General features: G+C 30.8%; 1 long non-coding RNA gene across 1 annotated transcript; it reads right to left on the reverse strand.

The window, feature by feature from the left end:
• Window positions 1-428: 428 nt before the first annotated feature.
• Window positions 429-11,665, reverse strand: LOC127732158 (uncharacterized). The gene is made up of 3 exons (XR_007996088.1): window positions 11,306-11,665; window positions 2,330-2,500; window positions 429-1,262 (listed from the first exon to the last, which is right to left on the reverse strand). It is a non-coding gene; the product is annotated as an uncharacterized LOC127732158 (long non-coding RNA).
• Between the last annotated feature and the right edge of the window lie 282 nt (window positions 11,666-11,947).

Consider the following 11,947-nt stretch of genomic DNA (forward strand, 5'->3'; position numbering starts at 1 on the left):
TCATCATCATCATCATCATCATCATCATCATCATCGTCGTCATCATCATCATCATCGTCGTCGTCGTCGTCGTCGTCGACATCATCATCATCATCATCATCATCATCATCATCATCATCATCATCATCATCATCATCATCATCATCATCATCATCATCATCATCATCATCATCATCATCATCATCATCATCATCATCGTCGTCATCATCATCATCATCGTCGTCGTCGTCGTCGTCGTCGACATCATCATCATCATCATCATCATCATCATCATCATCATCATCATCATCATCATCATCATCATCATCATCATTGTCTAGATAAAAAAGAGTGTCATTATGTGACAATTTATTTCCTTGCATCAAAACAGCTTTGCCATTTCATAATAATTTGCTGTACTTATATGCTGCAATGATATTAAAAAAATCAAGTTTTATCTACAAATTTATTACTTTATATATGAATTCTACACTTGTTCTTCTAGAGACAGCAATACAGAATAAAGTTTATACAACAACCTTGAAGCCATGAAATCCGGACATTGTACAAAAGTAAGAAATTCAGATTTCTGCTTATCTAATTGTAATTGTGATTGTAAGATATAATAGCGTATCCATAGGACACACAAGCTTAACACCAAAATAAGAAGTAAGTAGCAGTTATCAATATGATCACAGACATAGAAATCTTGATTTGAAACGCTCAACCACAAAGAGCAAAAACCTTACACAAAAGCAAAACAGAATGTACAATTACTATGATCACGTGCAATTAAATAGTGATACGGTTTTGAATTAAAACACTTTTGCATTGTAATTCAAATTGATGAATTTTGATAAAAGAGTATTTTTTTTAACTAATTAAGTGTACCCAATTTACCAAAGATAACAGCTTGTTTATTTCGGTCTATGAATAGGGTATAATAGATATATTTTATAGATCAGTATATTCTACATTAATTCTTATGATTAGTATGAAATAGAGAAGTAGAAAAGTGAAGTAAACTTTTTCTTTATATTGACAGCGCCACCATCTTTAATTCTGTGATCGATATTCACACATATAGGTACAATTTCCACTATCAAAAGTCATCCACAAGTAGTTTCGCGACAGAATCATGCGGATAACGTTAGATGATCCCCTTGGTTGATCTGGTTGCCACCTGAAATACTCCATTGTAGATCCATCGTTGTAATTCCATTTACCTTGTGTCTTTTTACCTTGTATACAGATTCCATTACGGTACACTCTTCCAATGTCAGCTGAAATAAATGCATGTCTGTAATAATTATAAATTAGGGATAGAAATAATTGCTGTTGTGAACTTGACCTTTCACACAGTTGCCTCAAAATTCATTTTCTCAAACCAAAGCTCTTTACCCTTTCGTGTTTGATACATCCTTAATTTATTAACGATATTGTCCCGAAGAAGTTTGTTCTCTGAAGTATAAATAATCAATATATGTTTTCCAAGGAATTGTAACAAAGTTTAAGACTAATGGTTCAAAAGATGTTATTCGAAAACATTTGTTGCTGTTGAAACTTTAACTTTGACCTTTGACCTATTGACTACATTTGGGGTCTTTTTTATTAGTGGGTTAATAATCCAACACATATTGCTAAATATCTCTGATAAATACCATACATTTTTGTTGTTCTTCAAAAAACAGAGTCCTTTCATAGCCACTGTTACCGTAACCTTTGAACCACTGACTTAAAAAATCAAGAGTATAGAGATAATATTCCGATAATTACTTCTTCTTGTAAATGTTCTCAGGAATTAATATCTAAATGATGGTATGCTTGTACTGAGGATATTCCTACAGACCTATGAATATACTTGAAAACTTGAATCAAGTATGTGGCACTGACTGTATCGAAGATAAAGTTGCTGTAGGAGTATCTGAGATGACTCTGATTTAATCATTATGGGGAAAGGAATTACCGATATATTATCTTTTTCAAGGTAAAGAAGGAAATTATAAAGTTTTAAACGTTTGTGTGCAAATGATTGAAACCGAATCATATTGGAAATCTTATGGTTTTTTTTGTATAAAGAAATATTTTTTCCTTTCTGTTTCTATCAATATTAAAAGAAACAGCCATCCTATTGTATTTTGTCATAACTATAACATTTCATATTAACAAAGTAAAACGAGAATGTAATTATTTATTACTTACACATATCAAGTAACTTTTCGTTATTGTAAACCCTTGGGTTTCAAATATTCAGCTTTGAACGTTTCTGATGAAGGTAAATCCAGAATAGCGCTTTGGACGCATTAAAATTTCTACTTTGACGTTTTCATATTTTTTAGTTCTTTATTACCTGTAACAAGCTTGATATAATCTTGTCTTTCATTGGAATCTATACGCATGAGCTCACTTCCTGGACACACGAAATCTTCATGAACAACAGATGCTTTAATTGGCTTTTCCAATTTATAACACAAGTCCAGTTCTCTGTAGTAGAAAAAATTGACCAAACAGCGACCAGCACCTGACAAAATGGTTATTAACGGTAGTTACCTTATTTTGGAACAAAATACTGATAGCTGAAATAGTTCCGTAATTAAAAAATGTTAATATTAATAACAAGAATAGAGGAACATGTGGGATGTTCATCGACGAAAAAGCCACAAAACAACACATTCTTTTGCAGAAAAATATTTACAAATGTAAATTTGCTAAGGTCACAACAATTTTAAGATAAAAAAAAACCAAACTATTGACGGATATTAAAACGATTAATTTTTTAAACAGATTCTATATTAAAAACGAGATGATATTTTATCTTACAGTGTAAGTTAAAAAAGGTATTGTCCTGACTGTTAACGTGGGAAGAGATTAAATTTGCATCACTAACCAATCTTAGAGACCCGAATTGTCCTGACTGTTAACGTTGGAAGAGATTAAATTGTGTACCACTAACCAATCAGAGAGACCCGAGTTATAATTTTATTTTCCTGTCTGGGCATAAAATTGTGTGTAATGTCATGTTCGTTGAATATTTCAGAATTTCAAACAAAGCTGTTACGCAGGTAGGTTAATGCACTTTAAAAAAAAAATTAAGCATTGATTTTTGATGATTGCATCAATTTGTTACACGTTTCGCTGTCAAAATGACTAGGGCAGTCTGTATAGACATACTTCCTTTGAATAATTTATACAAGTCAACACTATTTAATCGCTAATATACAATTCTATCTTCATTGACCATTGCCTAAGTAGTTTTATGTCGACATTTTGCAGAATGGCCTGCCGTACACAGATGCGGATCCATGATGATGAAGCTTAAGATGGCCATCAACAATGCAACGTAAGGAGTAGAATTTGTTAAAAGACCGCGCGCCATGCCTGCCCGCTCCCCTCTTGAATTTGTCTTATATGCATGCCATGATTCTAATTTTATATTGGAGGCGAACACTTGACCTATTAATATCTATTAAGCATATTTTGAGCATGAATCCTCAGATTACTCTGATTCCACATGCAAAATTATTTCCTTACTGGATCTTTATTCCAATTTATTATATACTTAGTAGTAAATACAGAAACAGTGTATGTGTAATACAATCATTGGCAAGCATGCTGTATCAGCCACCCGTGATGATATCGATATCAGCACGGTTGCAAAAGACTTTATCAAACCCCTTATTTGTATGACGTCATGTCATTACGTCATAACGCTACTTTTTCAAAGATGGACGATGTTGACGGTGGTGATGTAGCAAACTTTGAAATTGATACCGAAGAATTTGTACTATCTATGAGTTGTTTAAAGTATATAATAAAGTGTAAATGATATGGCTTTTTCAATATCACACACCGTATCAACCCTCAACCAATATAATCCTTCGAGAAGAGCTCTCACGATTATATTGGTGTCTCGGGTTGATACGGGTGTGATATTGAAAATGCCATATAATATTCTCTAGGTATAACATATTACAAAACCAAAAAAAAAAAAAAAATAGTTAAAAGTATATGCATACATGGCACTGTGCATGCAATCATACCAGATATATGTCTCTGATCATACAAATGGCTTGCCTGAATTTAATAAAATTGCTTGAGATGTTAAAATATGTTAGAACTACTATTTATTATCATGGTCATAATTCAAAACAATTTTTTATTAATGGTTTTAAATCTGATAGTCATCATACTTTCATTTCTAATCATCCCCTTTTGTGTACATTTCACTTTTTTCTTTATTCATTTATTCTGTTTAATTTGTAGTCATTATATTGAAGTTTATTTGTTATATTGATTAACTATAAAAATGTGTACCTGTGTGTTTCTTTGTGTAGATCTTTTTACATTTTGACATGCATCACTTAAAACAATCTACTTAAATCTTATTTCTTCTTTATTTACAATTTGGTGTGTATAAAATTTAGTTTAAAACCTTTCAGTAATTATTGTAACTTCTTTTGCAGATTGATATACACCATGCACACATTAGAATGGCATTTTAATGCCTAAAGACATGTAGTTTTGATAAAATCAAACAAAAGGTCTCCACAATGTAAGCATTGATATTATAATGTATGAGTCTTGATGGGGGCCTTTCATGTTTTTATTCTTTTCTTTGCTATTTTCTATATTCTTTATCTATTTTGCCAATTATTTTCTATTCTCTATATATTTAAACACCCTCTCTTTTCTTATTAGTCCTTTGTTTATTTTTTAGCCCTTTATTCTGCACTTTTTGCCCATTAAGTATTATTATCTATTCTGAAAACACCATCCAGACCCTCATGTGTAAGGTGTATATAAGAGTCTGGAAAACTTTTGTGATGTATTGAGTTACATTCAGTCAATATTGATAAAGTCATAATTAATAATAACAAATTGGTAATGCATATTGATGGGTAAATATCAGTTATAGTAAGCTGTATTTTAACTTTTATTGTAGTTTTGCAAAAACTCATAAATTGAAAGTTCATTTTAAATTAACGAAGAACTTTTTTTTTCAAGTTTACTTTAATTGCATAATGATTTAGGAACAAAACATTTAAACTGAATTTTTCTCTTTGTATCATAACATGAATAATAATAACTTTAAATTGCCACTAACTGTTTTCATTACTTTTTCATTATTAAGATGACTTGGAAGCAATGGTGTTATAACAGTTATTACAAACTGAAATTGGAAAAAGTAATCAGAGAAAAAGGGTAAGCACTTATTCATTTGAAGATCAACACACACAAGGAAATTGTCAGACCATTTATAACACTATATTGGGATAATTTTAGACTAATGCATGAACAGAAAGCGAAATGAATATTTAAAAGATAAAAGTACGAGGACATATATAACAAAACTTTAACAGTGCTGAATATGAAATAATCCATGCTATGTCACATGTGAACTGTGGAATGAAGCAATTTTCAGTACGACAACAAAATGAAAAATTACATGTTCAAACTGACTCTGGAACATTGAAGACAAAGAAATGAAAATATTAAATCAGAGGCGAGGACTGTGCACTTCTTTCATTTAATGTCAACACATAAAAGGAAATGTTCACATCATTATTCATCATATGCCAGTTATTGAGATAATTTTGGATCTATACATAAACAGTGAAATGAGTGAGAATTATAATTCAAACATGATATTTTGGCAGGCTGGTAACTGCATGTGCTTACATGTATATAAGATTATTCTTGGCATGTTACATGTGACTTAAGGAAAAACTAAGGAAGAAAGAATTTTCCAGTAGAACAATAACACAAGAAAATCAACAGGATGATATTTGTCTACATTTATTATTGATCATGGAGAACCCATAGGTACCTTTTATTTTTTGCCCTCCCCCTTTTTTCCAAAATCCGTGATTTTTATTTTCCATTAATTACAATTATTTTCGTGTTTTACAGTATAATATAAAAATAAATATACTAGAAATAACTTGTATTTGCTATTTACTATCAATTCCAAGTTTACTATCCACGGCGGTCACTGATATATTATATAGAGAGAAGGTATCTCACTTCGTACCTTATCACCTATTTTCCAACATGAATTCTTGGAGGAATCCCTATTCTAACTCATTAAATATTTAATTCCCTTTAGGTCGGGGGCATGACATCAACAGAAAAAAAGCATTGTATGTATTGTGATAAGGAGAATCAGTTAAATTTGCCATATACAATGATTTTGATATTAAGTGTGAGAAAAATAATTTTGAAATGAATGAAAAATTGTCATAAGTTTTTATGAAACTTTTAAATAGACATTATGTATTTGATAATTAATTAATACTCATAATGAACTCTAGAAGTAAAGGCTTTGTTTGTTTCACATGCATACCACTTTATTAAATAAACAAATAGGTTCACCTCTTATTTCAATTTTTTTCTATAACAATAGAAAATAAGTTCTTATTTACCTAATATTATAATTTTTGCTGCTCTTAATTCTGGACCAATGAACTTGTTTTAAAAATTTATTGATTTGACATATTTTATAATAAAGAGACTGCAATGAATAAATAATGCATGTTCAACAAATGAACATAGAGAAATTCTAGCTTAAAGCAGATATTGTTTCTAGAAAGATGCATTTACACATGTGACAGTTTTCTGATCCATAATAATTTTAGTGAAACATTTTCAAAGACTTTATCAGGTCTGAGCAGATTAATATTTCTCATGAAACACGCAGAATTTGATAGAATGGGCTTTATACGAACTTTTACTTTCAAGAGAAACATTTTTGTTTAGAAAGATGTTATTGCCGTTCGTCATCTTAAAGTCGTAAAAACCTTATGAGAATTGAAGTTAAGTAAGTAAACAAGTTCATTTAATTTACAGTCGTCACATATGTGGAGTCAGAAATGAACAGAGGTTACGAAAGTACTTACAAAGTATATAGTGGATAACGCTAAAATGCCCCTCCCCCCTTTTTTTCCCCTCATAACATTTGTATTCACCGCGATTCCTTTAAGATTCATTAAGTCATTCAACTATGAAAATGATAGAAATAACATTGTTTACATCTTTAGTGTGTCCATTTCAAGTCAAAAACGTCGTTTATTTCTTTCCCGGTACGTTGACACCGTGAAGGGGAAAAATCGAATCTGAATCATCTCAATGTTTACATGTCGTCGCGAAAAGATTTGTGTATCAATCATATATAAAGATGCATTGGCGCACCCTGTTAATATATATTGATCTATTGAAAACTTGGCATATTTATTCTTGAATACTGAGATTGCTGTTTTTTGTTTTTTAGATGAACAAAACGCTTTTAAAATTGACATGTGACTTGGTTTCTGGTGTAACATGGTTGGATTATATGTCACTTCTGTTATTTTTTTATTGGAAAAAGGCATATTTTAAGAAAGAAACATCTGTCACAGGAAAGATAACACTTTTATTAACCAAATACAACTTTATTTTCATTCATCAGTGCAGTTTTTGGGGGTGCGACTGGCTTGTGAAGTTTTTCACACGCCATCTTTGAATGTCCCCCGTTACTACGGTAACCAGGTGGGCGGTTCTGAGTCACCAGAAATTAAAAGTTTGGATGATATAAGGAATGATCAAAATTAGTTCTGGGTATGAAAGTTTCTTGAGAAAAGTTCAAAATAATTTCAAATTCTAATGATTTTTTTATGAATAAATAGCCAATTTACCGTAGAACAGCATTAACTTGCTTGCGTTATTTAGTATTCCTTACCAGAGGTTGCAATGCCAATTGGAAGTTGGTAATGATTTGCAGAACATTGTTACTATCTATCAAGTGAAATAACTGAGACAGGGCTATACACAACACAACATGATAAAGGTATCAGAACATTGTTACTATCTATCAAGTGAAATAACTGAGACAGGGCTATACACAACACAACATGATCAATGTATCAAAACTATTGTTTTAATACTCTACTTCACCATTTGCTTTTCATTTGGGATATTTCAACCTTACAAATTAGTTACAAGATTTTTCGTATTTGTTTATATAATTCAGGTTAAAGACATGTACCGTACATCAGTTAGAAAAACGGAAATTATACATTCAATATAATAGTCCATTATTTAAGGTAGTTCATAAGTATATACTTTTTGAGATAGAATTTTCTCATACTTTGCCAAAAGGAAGAGTTTACTATGCTTTTTTCAAAAATATAATAAAAAGTATGGGTCACCGTTCTATTTTCCAACCTATGAGTCGTTGAAAATTGCCTAAATTTGGTTAGATTGTTCATGAAAAAACACATTTGTGTGCATAAAAAAAATTCTATGAGATAGAATTTTGAAATAAATTGTAAGAAGATAGGTTTCACAATATGTTTTAAGAAAATAAAAAGAATAAATGGTGTCACCGAACTTATTTTCTTGCTACAAGTAAAAATTAAAAATTTCCCTATCAGTCCAGTATATATTTTTTTACTAAAAGAGTTATCTCCCCTTAAATGGCTTATTTGAAAAAAATGATTCTAAAAACATAAAAATTTGATATTTGTTTAAATATTTTAAATAATACAATAAATAACCAAGTTTTCTTTATATAAATAAACAATCTAACCATTAAATTGCAAATCTGTCTCCAAATTTGCGGATTTGGGCAAATAACTAGACCAATTTTGTATTGAGATTGTACAATCTAAGATGGCGGTAAACCATGAATCTACCTTAAAGTACGTAAAAATTAAAGCTTTCTGAATGAGTGACGATATTTGTTTTCTACCTGTCAACAAAATGAAAGATAAGGTTATGTACAACAAACCATCCAGAAGAAATTTAATGTCTTTTCCCTGAAACGCCACCTTAGAATATGTTGATCTTCAAATCCTTAATGAATTATAATAAAATTTCACTATCATTTCATATGATTCAAAAAAGAGAGGTGAAAAGTACCAAAGGGATTTTCAAACTTATTCGTAGAAAACAAACTGACAAGCCATGGCAAAACAAAAAAATGAAAAAAGGCTAACATTATACAAAACACAACATAGAAAACTAAACACTTAGCAACACCTACCCCACCAAAACAGGGTTATATCAGGTATTCCTGGAAGGTTAAGCATATCTTGCTCCACATGTGGCTCCTATCAATTTTCTCATGTAAGTAAAAATCCGATGAAAAGTCTTAATGCGTTTGGTCAAATTTGAGGAAATGAGGACGATATTGTGGTTATGATAACTGGAACATACACGTTCATCTTACTTTTATGGCGTCCATTAAATATTAAATGAATTATTTCAACTTAACCAACAGAAAGACTTGGTTTAATAGCTTCCTTGTAAGCAGCAACCCTCTATATGTTCAAGGTGAGGGTATGTGATTCAAGCCATATATACAGTGATATAGATAATAAAAAGGAATGGTTCATATTGGAAATCAGGCTCCTTGATTGAATCTCGAATACATGTTTACAATCTGTTCACACAACTTATCGTCATATTATCTACAACAAACTATTAAGTGGTTGCAAAACTATCTATTTAACAAATATATATATATTTCATATGTCAACAGAATAGGGGAATATCAGCTTGGTAAATGAGAAACGCTTACATTTTTACTTCACTATGAGTAACTATATAATTCAAATATCATATATACATGCATATAAATCATTGTTAGAACAAATAACAACTAATTGACACCCTGAATATTATTTTGCTATTACGAATCATGTTAATTGGTTATGACATTGAATAATCATTCAGGGTTTATGGTTTGCATATTGAATTTATCCACCGAATATGCAGAGTATTAGAATGCAGTGCAACAAGTTAATGTTCTGCACGACGCAATAGAAGAAACTATTATCAAACATGTACAATAAAGAGAGGCAAAAGATATCGAAGGGACATGCAAAGTCGAAAATAAACTGACAACGCCATGGCTAAAAAAAAGACCAATAAAACAAACGAGAGTACACAAAACTAAAGACTGAGTAACACGAACCCCATAAAAAATGGGGTGATCTCAGGTGCTGCGGAAGGGTAAGCAGATTCGGCTCTACATGTACATACATTTATCTTAATATTTATCTCTTTTCATGTGATTGTTTGATGAACCGCTGAACTTGTTATATTTGAATATTTTTGAAGCAGCAAATAGTACAATTTATTGACTTCCATTAAGATTTTTATTATTAATTATCTTACAGGAGGCACACAGAAGTGACTTATCCAGGAGTCTTAGCACAAAAACCCCGAACTATTACAGTATCAATTTTAAAATTCTTATCTTATACGTTAATATTTATAAGGCGAAGCTGTCCTAATTATAAAAATGCATTCACTGCATGGCCTTTCAAATTTTCCATTGTTCTATGGTTTGATCAATAGGCTATGTATTTGTTGGATTTCCAATTCGTACATACAAAATAATCTCTTTCTTTGTAACTTGTGAATTTTTAAATGAATATGCAATTAGATGTTGAGAATACTTCTATGACAGCAACATAAATACAAGACCATGTACAAGGCAAAGCAGAAACGACATATAACATGTATAACTAACTGTTCATTTTTTAGCTATTACTAGAACTTTCTTCAGGAAGTTTTATTCTGTATGAAATTGTCCGATATGAATTGATCTATGTTTTGTATTCTTTGCTGATGAACATGAGGTGCATGATATTGACCATAACGAAGCAATATAACAGATACACACAGATTTGATAATTTGTCAAAGATAAACAATCTAAGTAAGTAACTTGTGCCAATTTAGTTCGGGGAACGAGCAGCTGTGTGATTCTGCAGAGGAAGTTAGAAGTAATAAAATATAGACATATACAAAATACTCATATGGTCGGGCTCGGTAATAATTAAACGAGTATAATGATATGGTTGATATACGCGTATGATCGGACATATGAATATACGCATATTGTCCAAATACTCACATGAACCAGAACATATACATTGTAAATATAATTAAATGTATAAAGAAGATTGTTGGTTTGTAATTTTGTTATATATAATTAATGTAATAGCATTATTAATGAACTAAAAAAGACTCTTCAGTGACGTTCGAACCAAAAACGTTTAAAAGGCCAAATAAAGGAAAAGGTTGAGGAGCATTGAGGAACAAACATATGAGTAGAAAATCCTCAATATTTCGAGAAAAAAATCAATGTTTTGTCCTCAGTTAATTTTTATATGACCTTAACAATAAAAATAATAACTGGTTTGGTGATACCATTTGGAAGGAAAACTCCATCAGCAGTGGCATCGACCCAGTGTTTGTAAATAAACTTATCATATGTCCCAGGATTCATTTTTTTAACCAGACAAAATACGAATACTAGTTCATAAATTTATGCAGACTTACGTTCTTGTGAAATGTAAAATTTCCACCCTTTCTCTGAGTAAGACATCACAGTATAGGTGAATGGATCTGAGTGTAAAATACACGTTCCTGTAAGATTGTTGTAGAAGAATGATAAGCAACGCTTATTTGACAAACACTTCACTCCGCATTCACGTACAAATCTAACAAGATAGGTTCCAATTGCGTTCTTTTTTTCGTACATGTTGTCATATTCAGATTTTTGTTGCGCTGAGATCAATTTAATTCTTGATTCACTTAGGACAGCAATGAACATAGTTTGCATACATAGAAATATGATAGATATAATCATTGTCATGTCGAATAACATTCTAAGAAGATTGACTTCAATAGCTTGTTCTTAAACAAATTATCAATAAGTGTTTTCTATGTGCTGATATTAAATGATGCAAATTATGTCATGTATGTGTTGATTGGTCCGTTTCCACTTTGAAATATTTCAAGTTATTTTTTTTATTTTCATTACTGAAGATATTTTCTTGGTTCACTGCTGAAGCGTTTGGGTTTGTTAGATTGTTGACAGATACGGTTAAAATTAAATAACTACTCGATTAATTGCATGTTTGTTTCAGTGAATGAGTTCATTAAAATGGTATTACATTTATTATATATAACAAAATTACA

The sequence above is a fragment of the Mytilus californianus genome, unplaced genomic scaffold, assembly GCF_021869535.1.
Source record: "Mytilus californianus isolate M0D057914Y unplaced genomic scaffold, xbMytCali1.0.p SCAF_22, whole genome shotgun sequence".
Taxonomy (NCBI): Eukaryota; Metazoa; Mollusca; class Bivalvia; order Mytilida; family Mytilidae; genus Mytilus; species Mytilus californianus.